The 25,397-nt window shown below is 45.6% G+C and overlaps 1 long non-coding RNA gene across 1 annotated transcript in view; it reads right to left on the reverse strand.

The window, feature by feature from the left end:
- Positions 1-25,397, reverse strand: part of LOC117367298 — a 128,814-nt gene that overhangs the window by 97,010 nt on the left and 6,407 nt on the right. The window contains exon 2 of the long non-coding RNA XR_004540747.1: positions 3,334-3,415. This is a non-coding gene — a long non-coding RNA (uncharacterized LOC117367298). The remainder of the gene's footprint in view (positions 1-3,333; positions 3,416-25,397) is intronic.

The following is a 25,397-nucleotide window of genomic DNA, read 5'->3' on the forward strand; positions in this document are numbered from 1 at the left end:
GAAATCACGATGATTTGCACAAAAACTTTGATATACCGCGCTCACGGGTATACCGCGCATGCTGCCCGACGCTCCTTTCGCCCGCCCTGACTTTCCGTGCGCTGTCCCGACTCTCCGTTCACCCCCCCTGACTTCCGTGCACTGCCCCCCCCCGACGTCCGATACATCCCTCCCCCCCCCCCGAAGGACCGCCGACTCCCCAACAATATCGGGCCAGGAGGGAGCCCAAATCCTCCTGGCCACGGCGACCCCCTAACCCCACCCCGCACTACATTACGGGCAGGAGGGATCCCAGGCCCTTCTGCCCTCGACGCAAACCCCCCTCCCCCCCAAGAACCTCCGACCGCCCCCCAGCCGACCCGCGATCCCCCTGGCGACCCCCACGACCCCCCCACCCCCCTTCCCCGTACCTTTGGTAGTTGGGCCAGAAGGGAGCCCAAACCCTCCTGGCCACGGCGACCCCCTAACCCCACCCCGCACTACATTACGGGCAGGAGGGATCCCAGGCCCTCCTGCCCTCGACGCAAACCCCCCTCCCCCCCAAGAACCTCCGACCGCCCCCCAGCCGACCCGCGATCCCCCTGGCGACCCCCACGACCCCCCCACCCCCCTGCCCCGTACCTTTAGTAGTTGGCCGGACAGACGGGAGCCAAACCCGCCTGTCCGGCAGGCAGCCAACGAAGTAATGAGGCCGGATTGGCCCATCCATCCTAAAGCTCCGCCTACTGGTGGGGCCTAAGGCGCGTGGGCCAATCAGAATAGGCCCTGGAGCCTTAGGTCCCACCTGGGGGCGCGGCCTGAGGCACATGGTCGGGTTGGGCCCATGTGCCTCAGGCCGCGCCCCCAGGTGGGACCTAAGGCTCCAGGGCCTATTCTGATTGGCCCACGCGCCTTAGGCCCCACCAGTAGGCGGAGCTTTAGGATGGATGGGCCAATCCGGCCTCATTCCTTCGTTGGCTGCCTGCCGGACAGGCGGGTTTGGCTCCCGTCTGTCCGGCCAACTACTAAAGGTACGGGGAAGGGGGGTGGGGGGGTCGTGGGGGTCGCCAGGGGGATCGCGGGTCGGCTGGGGGGCGGTCGGAGGTTCTTGGGGGGGAGGGGGGTTTGCGTCGAGGGCAGGAGGGCCTGGGATCCCTCCTGCCCGTAATGTAGTGCGGGGTGGGGTTAGGGGGTCGCCGTGGCCAGGAGGGTTTGGGCTCCCTTCTGGCCCAACTACCAAAGGTACGGGGAAGGGGGGTGGGGGGGTCGTGGGGGTCGCCAGGGGGATCGCGGGTCGGCTGGGGGGCGGTCGGAGGTTCTTGGGGGGGAGGGGGGTTTGCGTCGAGGGCAGGAGGGCCTGGGATCCCTCCTGCCCGTAATGTAGTGCGGGGTGGGGTTAGGGGGTCGCCGTGGCCAGGAGGGTTTGGGCTCCCTTCTGGCCCGATATTGTCGGGAAGTCGGCGGTCGTTCGGGGTGGGGGTGCGAGTGGTCCTGCCGGGGGGGGGGGATGTATCGGACGTCGGGGAGTCGGCCGGGCAAGAGGGCTTGGGCTCCCTCTTGCTCCGATCGTGGATGCGGGTGCGGGTGGGAGCGCATGCGAGCGGTCGTTCGGGGTGGGGGTGCGAGCGGTCCTGCTGGGGGGGTGAATCGGGCGTCGGGCGGGGTGGGAACTATGTTTTAAAACTTTGGTATACCGCGCTCACGCATATAACGCGCGAGGGGTATGCGCGGTAGGTAAAAACGCGTATAACGCGCGCGTTATATGCGTGAAAATACGGTAAAGATGGTTGATATAGAAAATAACTGACTAATGATTTCCTAAGGCATAAGCCTTGAACTAATGAAAATGGAATGGTAGATTGCTGTAGATGGCATGTTAACAGACTTTTTCTGCGTGTTTGTATTTTTTTTCCTCTGCCCATCTATCTTTATTTATCTGATGAGGCAAAGTGAAAGGTCAAATATTCACTCTCTTCTGGAAGGAAATGAGAATTGTTTATGTTTTGTTGAAAAACAACTTGTGTGGAGTCCATGGTTTCACTTCTCCATGTTATCATTTCCAGGAAGGTTTTTATTTATTTTCTTTTGAAGGGAAAGTAAGGAGAGAGGGTTACATTTGATCAGCAGAAATACCCACTTGAGCCAGGAAATAAAGAATATATTCTCTAGAAAGCAAGTTCATGCCGCAAGCTGCATAAAGATTGAAACTTTTCATGCGAGGTGAATCAATATTTAAATGGAAATGAAGTCCCCTCAGCCTAATGCTATAGAGAATCATCACAGGTAGCCCCTATCATTGGGGGGAAATCTGAATTTCTGCTTTTTCTGTGCAGTTGATAAAACTGATGAAAATTGTGCAGAGAGAAAGAATTGGGCATACTTTTGACCTGGATTGGCTATGGCTGAATATATGATGCTGGGTTGAATGGACTCTTGACTTAACTCGGTATAGCACATCATATGTTTCTAGAGCCTAATATCAGAAACATCATTCAAGAAGAGTGGTTATACACAGGTTTTACAGAAAATACTAGTAAAGGGACTCTTTTACTAGAGGCCATTAATCCTAAAGAGTGTTAAGCCCTAAAGCACATTTAGGCCCCAATTCTATAAAGGATGCCTAAATCCCGCCTAATGCTGAGCAGGACTTAGGTGTCCAAACTAAGTGGTTAATGAGCCATTTAAGGGTTTTAACGAGTGATAATTGACACTTGGATGTCCAAAGGATGTGTATGTCACTTTGTAGGCGCGTCCACAATTTCATGGACACCCATTGGGAAAACTCACACCTAATGGAATAGGTATGGGCATGGAATGGGCATGGTCTGGCCAAGGCTTCAATAAGGACGTCCTTCATTTGCATAGCGCTGAGCGACCTAGGGTGTCCATCTCATGCCTACATTGTAGATGAATGAAAATCAGGTCTACTTTTGAGCATAATTTGGGCTTCAGATAGACCTGCGTTCTATGGATGGAACCTAGACACAGTTTAGACGTCCTTAATGCAATCTGCTAAATAGCTTTCTGGGTTTTTATTTTTCCTTTATTAAGCTCAAAATTCATTTAATAGGGCACCGCATAAACAGGGCATATCAAAACAGATATATTGCATGCAAAACCTTCTTTTTTTGTGGACAAACACCAATGCTATTTGCTAATTAGAGGAAAAGATCCATTATCTGAAGCACATCACATGAAAAACACAGCTTTATGTTTCTTGCTAAAAAGATAACCTTTTTTTCAGACTAAACAGTGCTCCAATCAGCTCATTCTTGAAAGCACATGAAAAAAAATATATAGATTTCATACATAACTTCATTTGCAAAAGCTTAACAACAGAAAAAAAAAACTGACCTTAGCATGGCTTCTACTTCATTGCAAATGGAGATGTGCAGCTTCACAATGCAGACCTCATTGTGAGATCATCAAGGTACACCTGCAAGATAGAATACCACTATTAAAATATGTGCTGGGATTTACACCCATGACCTCTGAAAGATGGAACAGGGCTTTTATCCATTGAGCCACAGCAGCTTCCGCTAATGTTTTTCTTCCTCACATCCGATATGATAGCTTAGGGATCTGCTATGCTATGATCTTCTCACCTTCACATGGGTAGGATCACTAAGCTGTCATGGTAGGAACCCCAACAACTGAAAGTATTGATATAATGGACATAGCCCTATTTTGGTTTAAAGAATATCTTCAAAATCACTCCTATTATGTTCAATGGAATAATAATTCTTCTGAGCATCATGATCTATCCTGTGGGTCCTTCAGGAATCACTATTAGCCCCAACATTATTTAATATTTATCTGGCCCCTTTTCTGACTATTGCACAATTCTTAGGACTGACCACTTTTGTCTATGCTGATGATATTCAGATAATTGCCACAACTGATGACTCTTCTTTAAATTCAATTAAGGAACTGAATAAGTTAGATTTTTCTCTCTTTTTGGTTGTTCAGTAATTAAAGCTCAACCCAGATATATGTAAAACACTTTTATTTACCAGAATGTACTAAAAAAAACCACACCCCAAAAATCCTTTGTTCCATACTTATAAAATTATAAGTGGCTCACAGATCACATTTTCATCAACACTGAAAATTCTGGGTGTAACTTTTGGCTCTTTATTTTCATTTCATGCTCACATCTCCCTAGTTGTTCATCAATGTATTTATAATCTCAAAATGATTGCATCAACTTGAAATCTCTTTAATCAGCGAGCCTTGATGGTTTTTGTCCATGCCGTTGTTATAAGTTGATTAGAATATTGTAAGAGTCTATTATCTAACATTACCGGTACAGAGAAACATAGGGCTCCTTTTATTAAGCCGTGCTAGCCGGGTTAACGCGTGTGACTTTTCATCACGCGCTAACCCCCGTGCTGGCCTAAAAACTACCGCCTGCTCAAGAGGAGGCAGAAGCAGCTAGCGCGGCCGGTGGTTTAGCGCACGGTATTACGTGAGTTAAACCGCTAGTGCGCCTTTATAAAAGGAGCCCATAGTCTGCAACTTATAAAAATTCCACAAGAAAATTAATAATTGGATCAAAAAAATTTGATCATGTCAAACCACTTCTCTTAGCAGAACACTGTCTCCCCATTATCTTTAAATTGCTTTCTATTGTGTTCAGATTTGCCTCTCTATCTTTTTAGAACCCAACAATAGGGCAAAAAAATGGTCAAAGGTTCCGTGAGTGATTGCAGAACAGCAAAAACACCAATACTCAACATAAACTCAGAAAATATGTATGAATAAGTGATAAGTATCCTCAGTGCGCAGGTTCAGCGACGGGAGCGAACTCCAATGCTTCAAGCGAAAAGGTAGAGGCTAACAAGCCCCCACATACACACCATCATGGGGTACCAGAAGTGTGTTTTAAATTAAATAACACAATCACCAAAAAAGTGCACAATGAACACAGGTGAAATATAGTGAGATCACGAACTGCAATCACTCAGGGAACCCCCCAGCCAACTCCCCAAAGAAATCAAAAAAGCAACTTAGCTTAAAGGGTCTTCATTCAGCGTCCAGGGGTGCGGGAACAAGGCAGATGAAACACCACAAAACCAGGTTCAACTAAGCCTGGTTTCGGGAACAAAGTCCCTTCCTCAGGAACCCATGATTCAACAATCCAAATGGATCTCAAGCGCTTCAAGGCCCGGGGGTATCCTGACTGGACGATTAAACGGGCGTACCTTCGCGCTCGGTATGCCAATCCTGATCTTTTATTGACTTCTGTCCAGCGGCCCAACACCGCTCGGCAGGTCTGTGTGGTATCATTTTGTGACCAAGCTCATCGGGTGGCCAACATCATCAGAAGACACTGGCATGTATTAGACCATCCGGAGATCTTTAAAGATCCTCCCCGAATAGCCTTTTCTCGCCCTAGAAACTTAAATAATCTTTTGACAACAATTGCTCCTCGTGTGAACAGCATAGGTGGTCACAAGACATGTGGGCATTGCATAATGTGCAATACCACCCTCACGATTTCAAGCTGGCAACATCCACAGACTCAGAGGCAGTATCAGTGAAGGTGTTCCACCAACTGCGAGTCTCAATGGGTCATCTATGTGATCATATGCCCCTGTGTTAGTAGGAAAATAAAAATCAGATTGTCTGAACACAAGAGTAGGATTCAGACTGCTATAAGATCTTCCCCTCTCGTACCACATTGCCTGGAAAAGAACCATGGTTTTGGTGACCTTTTTTGGTTCGTTCTTGAACAAATCCCTAAAGATTTCCGGGGTGACAAACCAGCTTACATCAATCTCAGAGAACAGTTTTGGATTTTCCACCTTCAGAGTGTCTCTCCACATGGACTGAATGACAGTATCAAATGGAACACTATAGTTTAGCGTGCTCCGCCCTCGAACTGTGATTGGTCCATGACGTCTTTTTTGATGGCTTTTAAGGCCCTTTTGCGTCGCCCCCCCTGCTAGCTCCTCCCTCTCTCCAGCCTGCCTTGAGGTCTGTTTGGATTGTTGAATCATGGGTTCCTGAGGAAGGGACTTTGTTCCCGAAACCAGGCTTGGTTGAACCTGGTTTTGCGGTGTTTCTTCTGCCTTGTTCCCACACCCCTGGACGCTGAATGAAGACTCTTTAAGCTAAGTTGCTTTTTTGATTTCTTTGGGGAGTTGGCTGGGGGGTTCCCTGAGTGATTGCAGTTCGTGATCTCAGTATATTTCACATGTATTGATTGTGCACTTTTTTGGTGATTGTGTTATTTAATTTAAAACACACTTCTGGTACCCCATGATGGTGTGTAGGTGAGGGCTTGTTAGCCTCTACCTTTTTGCTTGAAGCGTTGGAGTTCGCTCCCGTCGCTGAACCTGCTCACTGAGGGTACCTATCACTTATTCATACATATTTTCTGAGTTTATGTTGAGTATTGGTGTTTTTGCTGTTCTGCAATCACTCACGGAACCTTTGACCATTTTTTTGCCTTATTGTTGGGTTCTTTCAAATTTCGTTGGCATCTCTATCTTTTTAGCCTTTTGACATCAAATACACAGACTAGATCATTACGCTCCTCACAATTGGATCAACTATACTGTACATTCCCTCTCTTCGTCAAATATGCTATAATTCAACCTAAACTAAACTAAACTAAACCTTAAGTTTATATAAGACCATCTCTATGGAATTCCTTATCCTCCTGACATCAGATTAAAAAAAACATTTTCACAATTTTGTGCAACATTGAAAACTTACTTATTCAAAGATACATTCTATACTTTTTATTTTCTCTTCTTCTTGGCATATGGGCTCTACCTGCTGGATGACATACTCACTGATAAAATAATTCCTATACTTTTTTTTATTATATGGAGTTCCTCCTTTTAAAAATTTTAAATGTATCTGAACCATAATGTTTTTATTTGCAAACCAAGAAAACACTGAGGAGTGATGATGATCCTGAAATGAACTTTAATGAAAGAATCAAAGTTCCAAATGTACAATAAAATAATCCACATGAAAAAATAGTAAATAATCCACATACAAATCAAAAGGACCTAGTCCACTAGTAGCGAAGGACCCAACACGGTCTACGTTTCGACAAGATGTCTTCTTCAGGGGTCCTATGAATGATAAGTTACAATGGATTGATATGATAGTGAATCCAAAAATGTGTGTGACACGCATATAAAATAGTATGGTGCAAAGAAAAAATAACTTAAACTAGTGAAATTGATAAATTCAAAAGACAAGATAATTTGGTAGGAGAAGATGACGAATGACTACTGAAAAATCTCAACACAAGTGAGTGAATAGGTGAAATCGATACAAAAACAGAGTGAGAAATAAAACATCTAATGGTGTAAAATAAGTGACCATATTATAATATATATTTAAAGGCTATGTGGTGAAATAGATTTACAACAACACGAGGAAAAAAAGAGTAAAAAAGGGGAAGAAAGATAAAAGGGGATAGCTATTGCCCTAGGGTGGTATATCAAATTTTAAATAAAATTTGAACACTTGAAAATGGGAATAGAGCAACAGAGGTTGTGAAAAGGGAAAATATTTTATATGCTGCCTTTCTGAGGTCACAATCAAAGCAGTTGACATAATATATACAGTTACTTATTTTTGTTCCTGGGGCAATGGAGGGTTAAGTAACTTGCTCAGAGTCACAAGGAACTACATTGGGACTTGAACCCAATTCCCCTTGATTGTAGGCCATCACACTAACTGTTAGGCTACTCTTTCACTTGTAGTCAGAGACTGGGTTGGGATAAAAGACAGAAGAGGGAATAACTAACAGGAAATGTGCTGGGTCTGGTGAGAAGATTAAAGAGAAAAGTAGATGTGAGAGGTAGGGAGGGAGTATGGAGGGTAGAAAGGTTAATGGGGTGCGGGAGAAATACAGAAAGGGTAACTGGGGAAGAAAGGAGACAAGGAAGGGGAAGGCTAGGGAGATGGACTAGGATTCACAGGTCTCCCTCTATATTCACGGTTTTGGGATTTACAAATTTGGTTATTCTCGCGTCTCCAAACAAGCAGCCTCCTTCCCACCTCCACAGATTGCCTTTAAAGCCCTGGTGGTGGTGAAGTGGGACAGGCGTGATCTTCCTACGCTCCTGCCCTGTGCAGACCCACGATTAAAAATGGCTGCTGCAAGTTCCCGTGTCAGTCTCGTGAGTTCCTGCAGTCTCACAAAACTGCTGAGGGAACATGAGATAGTGGATCTGCATGGGGTAGGAGCCTAGGAAGATCGCTCCTGCCCTGCTTCACCACTAGACCACCAGGGCTTTAACAGTTAGATGTGATGGGGTCCGGGAGGTGGGAGGAAATCAGAGTTGGGCCTAAAGTTATTTGTGAGGGAGCTGTGCCCCTACCTCCTTGAAAATGAAGGAAGACCTGTATTTAAATTTAATTCAAAGTCTTATAACCAGCTACTTTCAACGAATGTAACAAAACCAGCAAATCACAGCTCCCTCAAACCCTTCATCCCATCCCCTAGTTGTTCATTCCCCCTATAAAAAATCACTCATCTCATAACACTTTTAGAAAAACAAGTCTACTAAACAGAGAAACGCTTTTAAGAAGTGATATCCCTGTCTCCTCTTGTTTTATCCCTTCCCTCTTTCCTCTCTTTTATTTTTATTTACATAATGTAATTAAAATTTCCTTCCCCCACCCAGAACCTTCCATCTCTATCAAGTCTCAATATGGTCCTTGTCTTTACCCCTCCCCACACACTTTTATTTTATTTAAATTTTAAGTTATATTAGATTTTTTTTTAACTTTTATTATTGTAAACTGTCCAGATACACATGATGGTCGGTATATCAAGCTATAAAACTTTCCAAAAAGACATTGAGGTCCAAATTCTCAACATGGTGCCATTCACAACAGCTATTTAAAAAAGTGGCACCATTGCATGTCAATCATGCTGCAATGGTGCAGTTTCGAGAATTGTGGCCACTGCAAAGATAGGTGCTGGAAATGCAAACCAGGGTCTTAAAGGCCTACATTTCCGGCACCTATGTTTGATGTGAATCATGATTATGGAGGCACCTAAGAGCATCTAAGGTCACTTTCGGCATTAACCACACCTTATGTGATCTAAAGCGCCCTTAGGCACCTCCATAGTCAGAAGAATGGCGCCATTGCTGGAGGTGCACAATGAAGGAGTCATGAGGGCAGGATGTCAATAGATCAGCCAAGGGTATATTGTTAAAAAAAATCACTTTATTGATGAATATGCCGCAATGGCTCAATAGACTCAATTGAGCCATTGCGGCATATTCATCAATAAAGTGTGCTTTCATCTCGTCGTTGAGGCCTGTCCTTGGATTCCGATTCAGTGCCATTGCTCATTTTAAAATGAGAAAATAATTGATTTTAAATGACACGGTCAATTGCCGCTCCAATTAAAATTAATTAAGCCAATTAAGTTAGGCAGTGGTACAGTGCCTACTGCTACCTAACTTACTCCCACTTTTACTAAACCACAATAATGGTTATTAGTGCAGGGAGCTGCGCTGAATGCTCCGTACTGCTCCCAACGCTCATAGGAACTCTATGAGCGTCGGAAGCAGTGCAGAGCGGCTCCCTGCACTAATAACCACTATCACGGTTTAGTAAAAGGGAGGGGGGGGGGGGGTTAGTGCACCATTTATAGTCATGAAGAACCTTGAACTCTTCTGGCAATTTATTCCACAGACAGAGTGTGACACCCATAAAACAGGATTCCTGTTTCCACACCAAGCAAAAAATTTCTTGCTGTTTTTAGCGCCAACTTATCTCTGCTACAGCCAACAGTCTAGATCATAGAGTTGCAACAGTCCTTTCAAATATTGGGGTGCTATCCCTTGTAAAAACCTTCAAAGTCAATCAACTTAGTTTAAACTGAATACAATGTTTTATAGATAACCAATGCAATTCACATAAAAGAGAGGTAACCTTATCCCCAAGTTTCCAGTATGCTAGGAGCAGCAACATTTTGTAATCGCGTAACTTTCATAAAATATACTAAGGAAGCCCCACATAAATAGTGTTGCAATAATCCAACTGATTTGAGTGCCGCTGCCTCCACAACCACAGAAAAATCTAGTGTATCCAAATAAAAACAAAATTGGCGCATCATTCGTAATTTTAACCAAGCCTACTGGTTGAATTTGAGCAGAGCAGATGGAAAGCTGGTAGGTAAGGGAAAGGCACAAAGAGATAATTAAATACTAGAGAGAGAAGGAGAAGGAGGGATGAAGTCTGCACAGGCAAAGACAGAAAACAAAAAAAAATTAAAAGGAAAAGGCTGAAAAGTGAAAATCACTGGCAGACATTTAGGGGAGGAATGGAAGAAGACAGGTGACTGGAAAATTAAAATGTTCAGACAACAAAAGAAGAAAAAATGCTTTGTTAAATTGGAACATGTCAACTTCAAGAAATGTGCATCTCTGATGTCTTTGTGTTTTACTCAGTATAGACAAATGTTTTTCTATTTCTATTTCTCCAGTGTGGCACGGTATGCAGAGTTTAAGAACTTGGGATTTTCAGTAAAATTGTTCTCTGCATATTTCTGTTTCTAATTTGTGGTCCCTTGTTCTGTATTAAAGAAGGCCTGACTCTTTTCAATGTGTGACCGAGGTCATGAATTTCGTAGCACGTTCTTTTCTGTGTAGAGATCTATAGCAGTCCTTGTTTTGTTTCCCCAGTAGATGCTTTGGTGTTCTAAGGCCTGATGCAATATTTGAGGTGCTGCATTTTCACAGAATTGTTACTGTCATTATATGACAGGATTTGTATAGGCTTTCCAAGCCTTTTATGGCAGGATTTTGTGCTACTTTATAATGGACCCACAGTTGGCACTGGAGGAAAGTTATGTTGCTGTAACTGAGATGACAACACGTTTAAAAGGATCATTTGGTGAGTGTGTGGCATAGTGGTTAGAGCTACAGCTTCAGCACCCTGACATTGTAGGTTCAAATCCCACACTGCTCCTTGTGACCCTAGCCATCTCACTTAGGCCCGGATTCTGTAACCGGAGGCCAAGTCAGTGGCCGCCGGAAAAACGGCTGCCAATCGCTTGTCAATCAGTCCAGGGAGCCGATTATAAAATCGCTCCAAGAAAGGCGGCTGAAATGTAGGCCAGGGCTACATTTCAGCCACTTATCTTTGCCGCTAGACTGCAGCAGCTGATCGCGGCAGGTGTGTTCTGGGTGCCGGTTTAGTAAAGGGGAGCGGTGGGGGTAAGTGCACCGTTTGTAGTCATGAAGAACCACAGAGCAGCAGGAATTCCACAAAGCCAGTGCCAGTAACAGAATTGCGGCTTTAGGGAGTCCCTGCCGCTCAGCTGATATTGGAGGGGGAAATTCCTCTGCCGCTATCGGCTGAGGGCAGCCACGGCAAGGAACCCCTGTACCTGACCTCAAATCAACCGGCAGGAGAGATGCCCACTCCCTCCTGCCAGCGCCCCACCCCCTGCTAACATCCCCGGCAGGAGGATGTCAAATCCCTCCTGCCGGCACCCCCACCAACACCTCTAACCCCCCAAACTCCACCGAGACCCTTCTCTGTACCTTTTATTGGAAGGCCGACCAGAAGGATGCTCACTCCCTCTGGCCAGCAGTCCAATAAAAGGTACAGAGAAGGATCCAGGTGGGTTTTTTGGCGCTGCCAGCAGGAGTGATTGGGCAGGGGGTGTGGGTGCTGGCAGGAGGGAGTGGGCATCTCTCCTGCCATCTGATTTGAGGTCGGGTAAAGGATTCCCTACTGCAACTGCTCTCAGCCAATCACAGCAGGGGAATTTCCCCCTCCAAAATCAGCTGAGCGGCAGGGACTCCCTAAAGCCACAATTCTGTTACTGGCACCTAAGAATCATGGCTTTGTGGAATTCCTGCTGCTCTGTTGATGGGGGAGGGAGGGAATTCTCCTGCTGCGATCAGCTGCTGCGGTCTAGGCAAAGATTGGCAGCTAAAATGTAGGCCCGGGTTACCCGGGCCTACATTTCAGCCGCCTATCTTGGTGTGATTCATGGCTAGTAAGGCGCTTTAGATCACCTAACGCCACTTTTAGCGTTGGCCACGCCTACTTTGACGTTAGGCAATCTAAAGTGGCTACCTAGCTTCAATTCCAGCAGCCATTTTAGCATTGGCCTAAATTTAGGTGCCATTTATAGAATCAGGGCCTTAATGCTCCTTTGCCCCAGGCACATTAGACAGAGTGTAAGCCCACCAGGACAGATAGGGAAAAAAGCCTGAGGCTTTAAGTGGTGCAGTATATAAACACTAAAAATAAATAATATTTAAGAGTATGTTGCCTATTTATATGTTTTTACTGGATCATTCTTGGTTCAGTGCTGAGTTCTTGATTATTTCTTAAGCAATCATAGGGTGGAGGCTTCTGCACACTGTTTATAGAGATTGTCTTTCATATCTTTTCTCTTCTACCTCTTTTGTCACACTCTGCACCTGATCCCAGCTGACATCAAGGCAGGAGAGTAGAGTCTGCAGCATGGAAGGCCAGGTGCTTCCCTAATCCATTCTTCCCATTACTGGCATTTCTCCCGGTACACAGTTGAAATTTGAGGCTCGCCAGACAGGTCAAACAATAGATCTGAGTTGTGAATTGCCTGGGCAGGAAGGCACAGGTGGCAGAAAGAACAGATTAGAGAATCTGACTATGAAAACCTGGCTATCGAGATTCTTTGACCATGTCTCTCTCCTATTAAAATCTCATATATGAAAATTTCTCCTTCAGCAACTGCACGTGTGGAGCGGCATAATAAAAAAAAATGTCTACGTCTGTTTTGGGTCTAAGTTGCTAGTCGCCCAAAGTCGGAAATGTCCAAAGTCCATTCTCAAAAAATACATCCAAATATTTTTTCTTTCTTTCTATCTTTCTGTTTGATCGTCCAGACCACTAAGTCGTCTATCTTTGTATCCCATTCTTGTCCCCAAAATTGTCCAAGTCAAAAAAGCTTAGAACAAGACCTTTTGGACGTAGGAGGGATTAGCAAAGTGATGGACTGGACACCCAGACATGGCAACACAGAACCGGGGCACCTTACAGGGCACTGCTGCAAACTTCATAAAAAGGATACCACATAAACATCATACCACAACTTCCTTATAGGTCATGGTGAAACCCCCCAAAACCTACTATACCCACCTGTCTACCACCCCAATAGCACTTAAGGCTGCAAGTGCAAGGCAGGTATGTATTTTTTTATTCTGATTTTTATGGGGGGAGGGGTGGGGTCAGTGGTCACCAGGGGAATGTGTGGGGGTCTGTACTTTGTGTCCACAGTGGTTATCTGGTCACTTTGGATACCTTCTGGGCACTTATACCTGTTTTTAGATCCCCTAAGTCACAACGTGTAAGTTCTCTCAGGGAAGTCTCGTTGAACTTTTGATTATCGCTGCAGGATGACTAAGTCTAGGTCGGCCCACATCCCGTCTACCCCCCACCTTCACCACTCCTTCAAAAACACCCCTTTTCACTCTGGATGTACAGCAGCACTGAAAAGGCCTGTTTTTAGATACGTCTAAAACCTGTTTCGATTATCGGCACTTGGACGACCTGTCTTTTTGATTGTCCCAAGTGCCGATTTAGGTGGGTTTTTAGACGTATTTCCGTTTCGATTATGTACCTCTTAACTATTTATGCAGCTCATAAGATTACTGAAAGAGATTCTCATAAGACCTCAGCAGCTACTCTCAAAAGCATTATCAGTTTGCTTAGAGACTATCCAACCGATCTGAGTACTGCTGCCTGCACAACCACAGAAAAATCTTGTGTATCCAAATAAAAACAAAATTGGGCTTAAGCAAGTGATGTTGGAGAAAGCGCCGAAGCCGATGTGGGCAGCAACTTCATCGCCCCTGCGCCAAAGTTAAAAGGTATGGGGAAGGGCCGTGGGTGCATGCGCATAGCAGGGAGAGGAGTGGGAAGGGGGGGCAGAGAGGAGTAGGGGTGCCAGCACCCCGAAGAAGACCGTGCCCGGGGTGGACCGCTCCCCCACACCCATACTATGCCACTGCCTCTTCCTATCCTACTTCCAACAGACATGAAAAGTAAATTAAAAGCAATATTACAATAATCTGTCCAGATCAGTTTGGAAAAACCTAAATCCTTTACTAATCCGTCCCCTTCTTTATCTAAGGATGTAAATAAATCCATTGCATGACTACCGTATTTTCACGCATATAACGCGCGCGTTATACACGATTTTTACAAACCGTGCATAACCTTGCGCGTTATACGCGTGAGCGCGTTGTACAAAATTTTTTTTACATAGTTCCCCCCCCCCCCGACGTCCGATTCACCCCCCCTCCAGGACCACTCACATCCCCACCCCGAAGGACCGCTCGCACGCACCCCCACCCCCACCCCGAAGGACTGCTCGCACCCCCACAGCCTCCCGACCCCCCCCATCATGTAGAAGCTCCTACCGGTGTCCTGCTGCTTCCTCTTGGCAGTCCCGGTCCTTCTGTGAGCCCTGCGCCTGCACTGCTTCCTCTTCCGGCGGTCTCACCCTTTCTCTGACGTCAAGCTCTCTTGCCCCGCCGACTCCCCGACTCCCTGACACGATCGGGGTAAGAGGGAGCTCAAGCTCTCTTGCCCCCCGACTCCCCGACACGATCAGGGCAAAAGGGAGCCCAAGCCCGCTTGCCCCGCCGACTCCTCAACTTCCCAACAATATCGGGCCAGGAGGGAGCCCAAACCCTCCTGGCCACGGTGATCCCCTACCCCCATCCCGCACTACATTACGGGCAGGAGGGATCCCAGGCCCTCCTGCCCTCAACGCAAACCCCCCTCCCCCCAACGACCGCCCCTCCCAAGAACCTCCGACTGCCCCCCCCAGCCGACCCACGACCCCCCTGGCTGACCCCCCACGACACCCCCACCCCCTTCCCCGTATCTTTGTGTAGTTGGCCGGACAGACGGGAGCCAAACCCGTCTGTCCGGCAGGCAGCCAATGACGGAATGAGGCCGGATTGGCCCATCCGTCCCAAAGCTCCGCCTTGGGCACATGGTCGGGTTGGGCCCATGTGCCTCAGGCCCCGCCCCCAGGAGGGACCTAAGGCTCCCGGGCCTATTCTGATTGGCCCAGGCGCCTTAGGCCCCACCAGTAGGCGGAGCTTTGGGATGGATGGGCCAATCCGGCCTCATTCTGTCGTTGGCTGCCTGCCGGACAGGCGGGTTTGGCTCCTGTCTGTCCGGCCAACTACACAAAGGTACGGGGAAGGGGAGTGGGGGTGTCGTGGGGGTCGGCCAGGGGGGTCGCGGGTCGGCTGGGGTGGGCGGTAGGAAGTTCTTGGGGGGGCGGTCTTTGGGGGGAGGGGGGTTTGCGTCGAGAGCAGGAGGGCCTGGGTTCCCTCCTGCCAGTAATGTAGTGTGGGGTAGGGGTAGGGGGTCACCGTGGCCAGGAGGGTTTGGGCTCCCTCCTGGCCCGAACAACTAGCGGGGGGGGGTCGCCAGGGCCAGGAGGACTTGGGCTCCCTCCTGGCCCGAATAACTAGCGGTGGGGGGGGGGGGGTCGCCAGAGCCAGGAGGGCTTGGGCTCCCTCCTGGCCCGATATTGTCGGGGAGTTGGCGAGTCGGCGGGGCAAGAGGGCTTGGGCTCCTTTTTGCCCCGATCGTGTCGGGGACTCGGGGGGGGGGCAAGAGGGCTTGAGCTCCCTCTTGCCCCGATCGTGTCGGGGAGTCGGCGGGGCAAGAGGGCTTGACATCAGAGAAAGGGCGGGACCGCCAAGAGGAAGCAGCAGGACACCGATAGGAGCTTCTACATGATAGGGGGGGGTCAGGAGGCTGTGGGGGTGCGAGCGGTCCTTCAGGGTGGGGGTGCGGGTGCGTGCAAGCGGTCCTTCGGGGTGGGGGTGCGAGCAGTCCTGCGGGGGGGTGAATCGGACATCGGAGGGGGGGCATCAGGCTTTCAGGGTGGGGACAGGACTTCAAGGGGGAGAGGAGAGTCGGGGCGGGCGAAAGGAGAGTCGGGGTGGCCAGAGGAGAGTCGGGGCAGGCGAAAGGAGAGTCGGGCCGTGACAGGAGAGTCAGGCAGCATGCACGGTATACGGGTGTGCGCGGTATACAAAATTTTTACACATATATTTTGGTTTCCCGCGCGCTATACCCGTGTGCGCGTTTTACACAGGTGCGCGTTATCTACGTGAAAATACGGTACTGGTATATGCTACTGAATTATTTACTAATTGCAATGCTAGCCCTGATAAAGAAGAAAAGACCCTGGGGGGTCTCTCCGAGTATTGCACCGGACATCCTGTATTTGTGCATCACCTTACTCTTATCCACGTTAAACCTCATTTGCCATGTCGCAGTCCATTGCTCGAGTGTGTTTATGTCACATTGTAGGTCTTGATAATCCTTCTGTGTCTTCACTACTCTGAATAACTTCGTATCATCTGCAAATTTAATCACCTCGCTCGTCATACCAATTTCCAGGTCGTTTGTAAATATTTTGAAGAGCATGGGTCCAACCACCGAACCCTGCGGCACTCCACTCGTGATGCTTTTCCAGTCCGAGTTTTGTCCATTTACACCTACTCTCTGTTTCCTATCCGCTAGCCAGTTTTTAATCCATGTGAGTATGTCACCCTCGATTTCATGGCTCACAATTTTTCAAAGTAGTCATTCATGCGGGACCTTGTCGAACGCCTTCTGAAAATCCAAATATACGATGTCGACCGGGTCACCCTATGCCTGTTTACTCCCTTGAAAAAGTGCAGCAAGTTCATCAAGCAAGATCTTCCTTTGCTGAAGCCGTGATGGCTGGTCCTCATCAGATTATGTCCATCAAGGTGATCAATGATGCAGTCCTTTATCAGCGCCTCTATCATCTTTCCCAGTACCGAGGTCAGACTCACCGGTCTGTAGTTTTCCGGATCTCCCCTCGAACCTTTCTTGAAGATCGGCGTAACCTTCACCACTTTCCAGTCTTATGGAATCCTTCCTGATTTGATTGACAGATTGGCTATTAGTTGAAGCAGTTCAGCTATACCCCTTTCAGTTCTTTGATTATCCTTGGATGGATGCAATCCAGTCCCGGGGATTTATCATTTGTAAGCCTATCAATCTGCCTGCATACTTCTTCTAGACTGACCACCAACCCTATCAGTTTCCCCTCTCTGTTTCCTGCTTATAGCCTGTCTGCTTCCGGTATGTTGTGCATACCCTCTTTGGTAAATACAGATGCAAGAAATTTTTTCAGTTTGTCAGCATTTGTCCTCCTTTAGCACTCTCTTTATTCCATGGTCATCCAAAGGCCTTACCGCTTCCTTCGCAGGTCATTTTCCCTTAATATATCAAAAGAACGGCTTGAAGTTTTTGCCTCCTTGGCTATTTTTTCCTCGTAGTCTCTTTTGGCCCCTCTTATCGCCTTATGGCACCTGCTTTGATGTTGTTTGTGCTTTTTCAGTTTTCATCCGTTTTTGACCTTTTCTATTCCTTGTTTTCCTCCTCTAAATCTAGGGTGCATCTTATGGTCAGGTGCATCTTATGGAGCAAAAAATAATGGTAGTTAGAAACTAGGAACCCAAGAACTTTGAAAATAAGTGAGTCTTCAGTTGTCTCCTAAAATGTAAATATGAAACAGACGTCAATAGTAAAGGTTTAAACTCCTTATCCCAAACTGCAGCCTGGTATGAAAGCATGCAATCGTGATATCTTTTCAATTTACAACCTTTCATCGATGGAAAAATTAGAAGGGCTTTAGAACTTCGAGAAGATTTTTGAGTAGTAAAACAGAATAATTTGATCAAGTAAGAAGGAGCATTGCCAGTTAGAACTTTGTAATATATGCAACCCAGGTTAAAAATAACCCACGCCTCCACTGGCAGCCAGTGCATTTATCGATAGAATTGAGATACATGATCATATTTTTTTCAAGCCATACATGAGTCTTACTGAGTTTTTTTTTCTTCCAGTCATCACTACAAAAATTGAAGTGGCTCAAAATGCCATGGGTCATCTTTTGAGTGGGACTTCTTGGTCTGTGATATTTCTCCTATTAATGCAACTTTGCATTGGCTTCCAATTTATTGGAGCATCCTGTTAAAGCATCCAAAGTCAGATTTACGCGTCCTATTGAAATTGTCCCTCTGTGTATATTTATAGATTAAGTTAAGTGTTGGCATTTGTATCTTTTATGTAGCACATACCAGATGTTCCTAGCACTGGACAGATTCACAAAATAAGTACAATGTAGTCAAAACAGACATGTTTCACATTCATAAAATGTTAATGACAAACTAGGAACACATTTTGAGAATTATATAACGGTCATGGTTTTCCAAAATTCAAGAATTCATCTCTTGCATTGAAGCTGTGAACTATATTTAAAGCTTTGACCGATGTAGAAACTTCTGCAGCTTTGTCATAAAATTGAAGGATATATGTCATGAAAGCAGTTAAAAAAAAATCCATGAGCATTAATGAAAAAACAACTGATTAGAAACCCAGTGGGTCTACATTAGACAACATTTATCCTCTTGACTTATTTTTTCACTCATGAATGATCACATCATTGCAAGCAATTAGCATAATCATTCCAATAATTTGTCTCTGTTATATGTGAAGAAAATAACATACAATAAACTACAAAGCCTTTTTTCTATTTGCATTTTCTCCCTTGCAGTTGCTTTTATTTCTGTGTTTCAATGCTAAATAATGTTAATGGTTATGTAAATGACTTGAGGAGTAAAGTAGAGAATGGCACGGGGACAAATATTTCCCCGTCCCCGTGGGAATTCATTTTCGCGTCCCGTCCCAGCAAGTTCTTTTCCTGTCCCTGCCCCATTGCTGAAAGCTCTGTCCTCATCTGCACAAGCCTCAAGCACTTTAAAATCCTAAGTAGCAACATTCTAGAGCTCAGATTGTGATGTCATAATGCCTCATTCCACCAATGCCTAAGCTCTGACCTCATCTGCACAAGCCTCAAGCACTTTAAAATCATGAGTGTTCAAGGCTTGTGCAGTTAAGGCAGAGCTTACAGGAATGGGACAGGGACAGGGACAGGGACAAAACTTGTGGGGATGGGATGGGGAAATTGAGTTCCTTCGGGGACGGGGAAAAATTTGTCCCCGTGTTATTCTCTGGAGTAAAGCCCTATTGTACTTATTTTATTGCATAGAAACATAGAATATGATAGCCAAGAATGACTGCAGCACTCATTTATTTTTCCTATCTTGTTACAGGTTGTAAAGGGCTTAGAACATAATAACGTCTATGGAAAGTTAGTTCCCTGCACTTTAGGATTTTTCTTATTTTATTTAATTAATTTGAATTATATATGTTCTACTCTTAATGATGGATCCAATAATTTTGAGGACTAGAGTGAGATCAGCTAGATTAGTATTTCCTTGTAGTAATATTAATTATGGAATTTTAGTTTATATGCTGTTTGATCTCACTTTACTGTACAAGATGTATATGCTTGGAAATATTGTAAAATTTTATAAACAAATTATAAAAATTAAAAAATAAAAAAAATAAAAAAGAACAGATTGTGTTTGCCTCAAAATTTGGCCCCTGTGCAGCTGTGTTGATCATACAGGCTTTGGTGCATTGCTGTCTAAGGGTATTAACGCTCATAAACAGTGGTGTTGGACCTACTGTAGTACCTTTACTATGGTACTTTATTAAAAATATCTGAGCTGATATGTTGTTTACGGGGAGTGTGTGGTGCAGTAGTTAGAACTACACCTTCAGCATCCTCAGGTTTTGGGTTCAAATCCCTTACTACTCCTTGTGACCCTGGGCAAGTCACTTAATCCCCCCTTTGCCCCAGGTATACTAGATAGAGTTTGAACCCACCAAGACAGGGAAATATGATAAAGTATCTGAATGTAAGACCAATAAGTATATAAGTGGTATATAAAAATAAAATAAATGTAAAGTGCGTATGTAAAGTTTATTTTGCCCCTGCAGTTGTCTGTGCATGTTTACATTTATAGGGCACATTTTAGATAATTCATCCAGTCCCCCAAATACTTGTGATGTGACCACTTCTAGGTTTTAGTCATCATTTTAGAAATACAGGTGTTCACCTGTAGATCCCATCTAAAACTGGCATGTCCTTGTTGCTGGGAACACACATGTAGGTAAGAAGCTACATGTAAGGCGAGCAACAAATTTCAAATCTATACATGGGAAGAATACATGAGGAAAGAATCATCTCTTATATATGTGTGTGCCACCACTTACATGTTTAGGTTGCAAAATAGTAACCTATACCTGTACAGGTGTAGGTTACTATTTTGCAACATAAACATGTAAGTATTGGCGCACACATATGTAAGGCAGCCATTTTGAAACATACACATGTATCTTCCACACATATAGAACCATATAAAACAACCCCTCTGGTCAGCATTTCCCTTCCCAGCTTCAGACTTTCCCCCTCCCAATCAGCACTCCTACCCCTTTTAACAGACATCCCCTCAGAAATAGAAAAACCCTGAACTGCATTCACCTCCTAATCATCTCCTCTAGAATAGACTCCTTCAGTCAGCATCTCCCCCCCCCCCCACACACACACACACATAGTCTCCTCGTGAAGCCCACCCTGGATGAAAGCTCCTTGCACCAATCCCAAATCTGTTTTCCACTCTAGATACCCCACCAATCTCTAGAGCTTACCCAGAGGGGATCCTGGGGTCTATAGATGGGAGTTGGATGGGTTCCCTTCCACGTCTAGATTGTCCAATGAATTAGAATATGAGAAATATGCATACATTTTCAAAAGTTCTAATTGAATAGGAAAGGAGTTTCAGTTTCTGATATCCTTTCCAATGAAATCCTATTCAGTGGATTATCTTTTTCAGTGTAGCCTTCTCTTGCCATCATGGAAAAACAGGATTGTTTGCATTTACTTATGTTTTGATGGGTCAGGTTTTTATTCCTCTCCAGCCACAGACAGATTTGAGAGCTGGTAACTTCCGCAGCCATCTACAAGACTCATCTCACTGTTATTCCCAGGCAGAACTCTTTATACTCACTTTCTCAGTACTCTCTTTGAAAAATTTTCTTGCTTCACCTTTCCAATTCACTGATGCAGAATCCCTCTATGCTCCTCCTCAAAAAAAGATTCTCTGACTTGAAGCAAAGTCTTGTCTCTGTCTCCAACCTAAGGAACATTGCTTTTCCAGAGAAAGATGTAGAAACGTTACCCCTATTGATAAAGGCCAATTACTGCACACCCCAAAGGGTGCCTAGAACTGTAGCACTTTGGGGGCCATATTTATTTAGTGGCACTAGTTGTTTAGCACGGGGGTGCAAGTCCAAATGTTTCATTATTGTATATTTTTCTGTCATTTGTAGGATTTGTTTGCTACATTACATTACTCAACATCAGCACACTGAGATTGTGGGTTCAAATCCCACACTGCTCCTTGTAACACTGGACAAGTCACTTAAACCCCTATTGCCCCAGGTACATTAGATAGAGTGCGAGCCCACCGGGACAGATAGGGGAAAATGCTTGAGTACATGAATATAAACCATTTAGGTTAAAAGTGGTATATAAATACTAAAAATTAAAAAATTAATTTGTATCCCACACTAGCTGTGAAGCTCAGTGTGGTATACAATCAAGTAGAGAAGTACTGTATACAAAGTAATTAATCCATAAAAAAGAAAAGATAGCATTTTAACAAGACTATGATTTTATGATATAGAAAAGTTTTCAATGTCTTTCCCCCCAAAATACATAACTTTCCTGGCACCTGTTTTCCAAAATCAAATGATTTCACTATTTAGCAGCCAAATATGAAAACTGGGATAAATGAATGGTCCTATACAGTATACAACCTAAAATAAGGCACAACATTATGATCTGATAAATGAATTAATCCCTGCTTGTAGCTTGAACTCGAAGCAACATCAAATATGATTTGATGGACTAACAGAGTTTAAAGATGGACCAATTGGTAACCAGTGCAATTTGATCACCTAAGGTATTATTCAATTTTCCTAATCCTAAAAATTGCAGTTATAAAAAAATATTTTGATCGACCTTTGGCTTATCAAGCAGGTAAAGTTCAACTATGACTAGATGATCTGATTCAACAATCTACATCTTATCGCACTTTTAGAAAATCGGTTAAGACCTATTTGTTCAAAAAATTTGTTCTTGATTGATGACTATGGCCTCCTTTTGCGAAGGTGCATTAGGGCCTTAACGTGCGCAATAGCACGCATTAAATTCCCGAGCGTGCTAGCCGCTATTACCTCCTTTTCAGCAGGCGGTAGATTTTGGGCTACCGCGCACTATAGGGTGCGGTAATTTTGTGCGTGCGCTAAAAACCCTATCACGTCTTCGTAAAAGGAGCCCTATGTTATAGTTTCATACTGTATTTTTTCATTATTGAAATATTGTATTGTCTTTCTGATTGTTTTGTATTATCACTGGAATGTCCAGTCCTTTTTACTCTGTGAACTGCCTAGAACTTTTTGGATGTTGGCAGTATAGAAAAATAAAGTTATTATTATTATTATAGATCTTTCATATTTTGACACTCTGAAAATAAGTTGTGCCACAGCTGACTTAAGCTTCTTTAATAACACATCCTTACAGTCAGCATAAGTGATATTACAGTAATCAGTACTGGACACAACTAATGCCTGAAGCAATGAACAAAATATTTTAAAGAAAAATAAGCCCTAGTTCATCACAATTTCCATAGTTTTTATAGTAATAGTATTTGATTGCTTCCAACTGCCATCTGGAATTCAAATGTGAAATGTTCACCGATTATCATGCACAACATTTTCAGGCTGGTCTCCCAATTATAAACAATGCTGTTAATCATAAAACTTGTATTCTTAGCAGTTTGATAAGGACTATTTACAATCAAGAATTTGGTTTTATCTTTATTCAATTTAAATTCTACAGCCCATAATTTCATTATAAACAACCCCTGTTTAATAACTGCCAATATGTTACTACAGTAGACTGTTAACCAGAACTCAATTTAACCAGAAAAAAAAAAATCTAAGAAATACTGTAATAACTTTAGGGGTCCTTTTACTAAGGCGCACTAGCCGTTTTAGCGTGCGCTAAATATTAGCGCATGCTAAATGCAAGCACATCCATTATAGTCTATGGATGCATTAGCGTTTAGCGTGTGCTAATATTTAGCGCACGCTAAAACGGCTAGTGCGCCTTAGTAAAAGGACCCCGAAATATAAATGAAAATAAAATCAATTTCTGGTGGATCTCAGGTAAGACAGTTGGGGACCTAACACAGCAAAAATAGCCTAACATAGAACATTGTTTTTCTTTTTTGGGGGGAGGGGGAAGCAGGGTACATGTCAAGGGTGGAGAATGGGTGTGACTAATATCAGACATCAAGATTCCTCATTCATTCCATAACGCAAGGAAGATGCAATGTCTTAAGTTGTCCCTCCCCTCACTTCAACATGTTAAGAAAAAAAACAAAAAAACTATTCAAGTCCACCTTCAAATTCCTAGGCCCCAGAGTCTGGACTAGACTACCCATATACTTAAGTCAAGTTCCCTCCTAGTACAGCTTAAGAATTTTAAAGATTTTCCTTCCCATAATAACTGATCTCTACTCAACCCGCTCTCTAGAGTCTAATTGCTAATGTAATCACTGATCCCAATCTTATTCCAAGCCGCAATGATTTCCTTGTTGAAAATTGTGGGATATAAGAAACTATGGGCTCCTTTTACAAAGGTGCGTTAGGGCCTTAGAAACATAGAAATAGCACGCACTAAAATGCCATGCACACTAGCCGCTACCGCCTCCTTTTAAGCAGGCAGTAATTTTTCAGCTAGTGCGTGCTATAGCGCGCACTAATCTTTTGCACACCTTAGTAAAAAGAGCCCTATATGGTATGGTAATGTGTTTATCAGCTAGCATGCTGACATTACCTGCGCTAAATGGTTAGCATATCCATAACGCGAGAACCCTTAGCACCTCCTAAAAAGAAGGTAGTGTGTGCTCCCATGGTAATGTTTGTATAATGGCCACATGCTAATGTTAACATTAACACATGACCATAAATGAAACAAATAGAAAAAAAGCCCCTTTTGACACATGTGCTAATTAGTGCACAGGAAAGGCCCATGTAAAGGTGTGCCAGTGGCGTACCAAGGGCGGGGGGCGGGAGGGGAAGTCCGCCCCGGGTGCCAGCCCTGAGGGGGTGCTCCCGGCATTGCCGTTCACTCCCCCCCCACCCCCGAATGACCGCTCGCCCCACTGACCTTCCTGCACCACCTGTGAAGCAGCCCGCAGCAGGATCGCGACGTCAGCGATCCCTGAGCTGCTTGGGCGCTGCTTCCTGCGCCGCGGTCCCGCCCCTCCTTTGACGTCAGAGGAGGGGCGGGACCGCGGCGCAGGAAGCAGCGCCTAAGCAGCACAGGGATTGCTGACGTCGCGATCCTGCTGCGGCTGCTTCATAGGTGGTGCAGGAAGGTTAGTGGGGCGAGCAGTCCTTTGGGGGTGGTGGTGAGGGGACTGAACGGCAAGGCCGGGAGCATAGGTAGTGCTGCTTCATAGGTGGTGCGGGGAGGCCAGGGAGGCGAGCGGTCCTTCGGGGTGGGGCAGGCGGGCAGGCAGGCAGGCAGGCTTTCAAGGGGGAGGGGGTGAGGAGGCAGGCAGGCAGGCCTTCAAGGAGGGGACAGGCAGGCCTTCAAGGGGGGAGGCAGGCCTTCAAGGGGGGGGCAGGCAGGCCTTCAAGGGGGGGCAGGCAGGCCTTCAAGGGGGGGCAGGTCTACAAGGGGGTGGGACAGGCCTACAAGGATGTGGGACAGGCCTTCAAGGGGGGGACAGGCCTTTGGGGGGTGCAGGCCTATAGGGGGGTGCAGGGCTTCGGGGGGGTGCAGGACTTTGGGGGGGTGCAGGCCTACAAGGGGGGGGGGACAGGCCTTCAAGGGGGGGGGGACAGGCCTTCAAGGGGGGGGACAGGCCTTCAAGGGGGGGGGACAGGCAGGCAGGCCTACAAGGGGGGACAGGCCTACAAGGGGGAGACAGGCCTACAAGGGGGTGGGACAGGCCTTCAAGGGGGTGGGACAGGCCTTCAAGGGGGTACAGGCCTACAAGGGGGGGACAGGCCTACAAGGGGGGGGACAGGCCTACAAGGGGGTGGGACAGGCCTTCAAGGGGGTGGGACAGGCCTTCAAGGGGGTGGGACAGGCCTTCAAGGGGGTGCAAACCTTCAAGGGGGGACAGGCAGACCTTTAAGGGGGGACAGGCTTTTGGGGGGACCCTGGTTTAGAAGTACACAGAGGGAAGGGGGTGTTCAAAGAGACGTGCATATGCCAAACTTTGGGGGGGGAAGAAATAATGGGTCTGAAAATAGAGGAGAGGGAGAGAGATGATGGACAATGGGATTTAGGGAGGGGAAAGAACAGAAAAGGAGAGAAATTAGACAAAAGGGATGGTGTGGAGGGATAGAGATACTGGATAGGAGGGTAA

Source organism: Geotrypetes seraphini, chromosome 1, assembly GCF_902459505.1.
Source record: "Geotrypetes seraphini chromosome 1, aGeoSer1.1, whole genome shotgun sequence".
Lineage (NCBI taxonomy): Eukaryota > Metazoa > Chordata > Amphibia > Gymnophiona > Dermophiidae > Geotrypetes > Geotrypetes seraphini.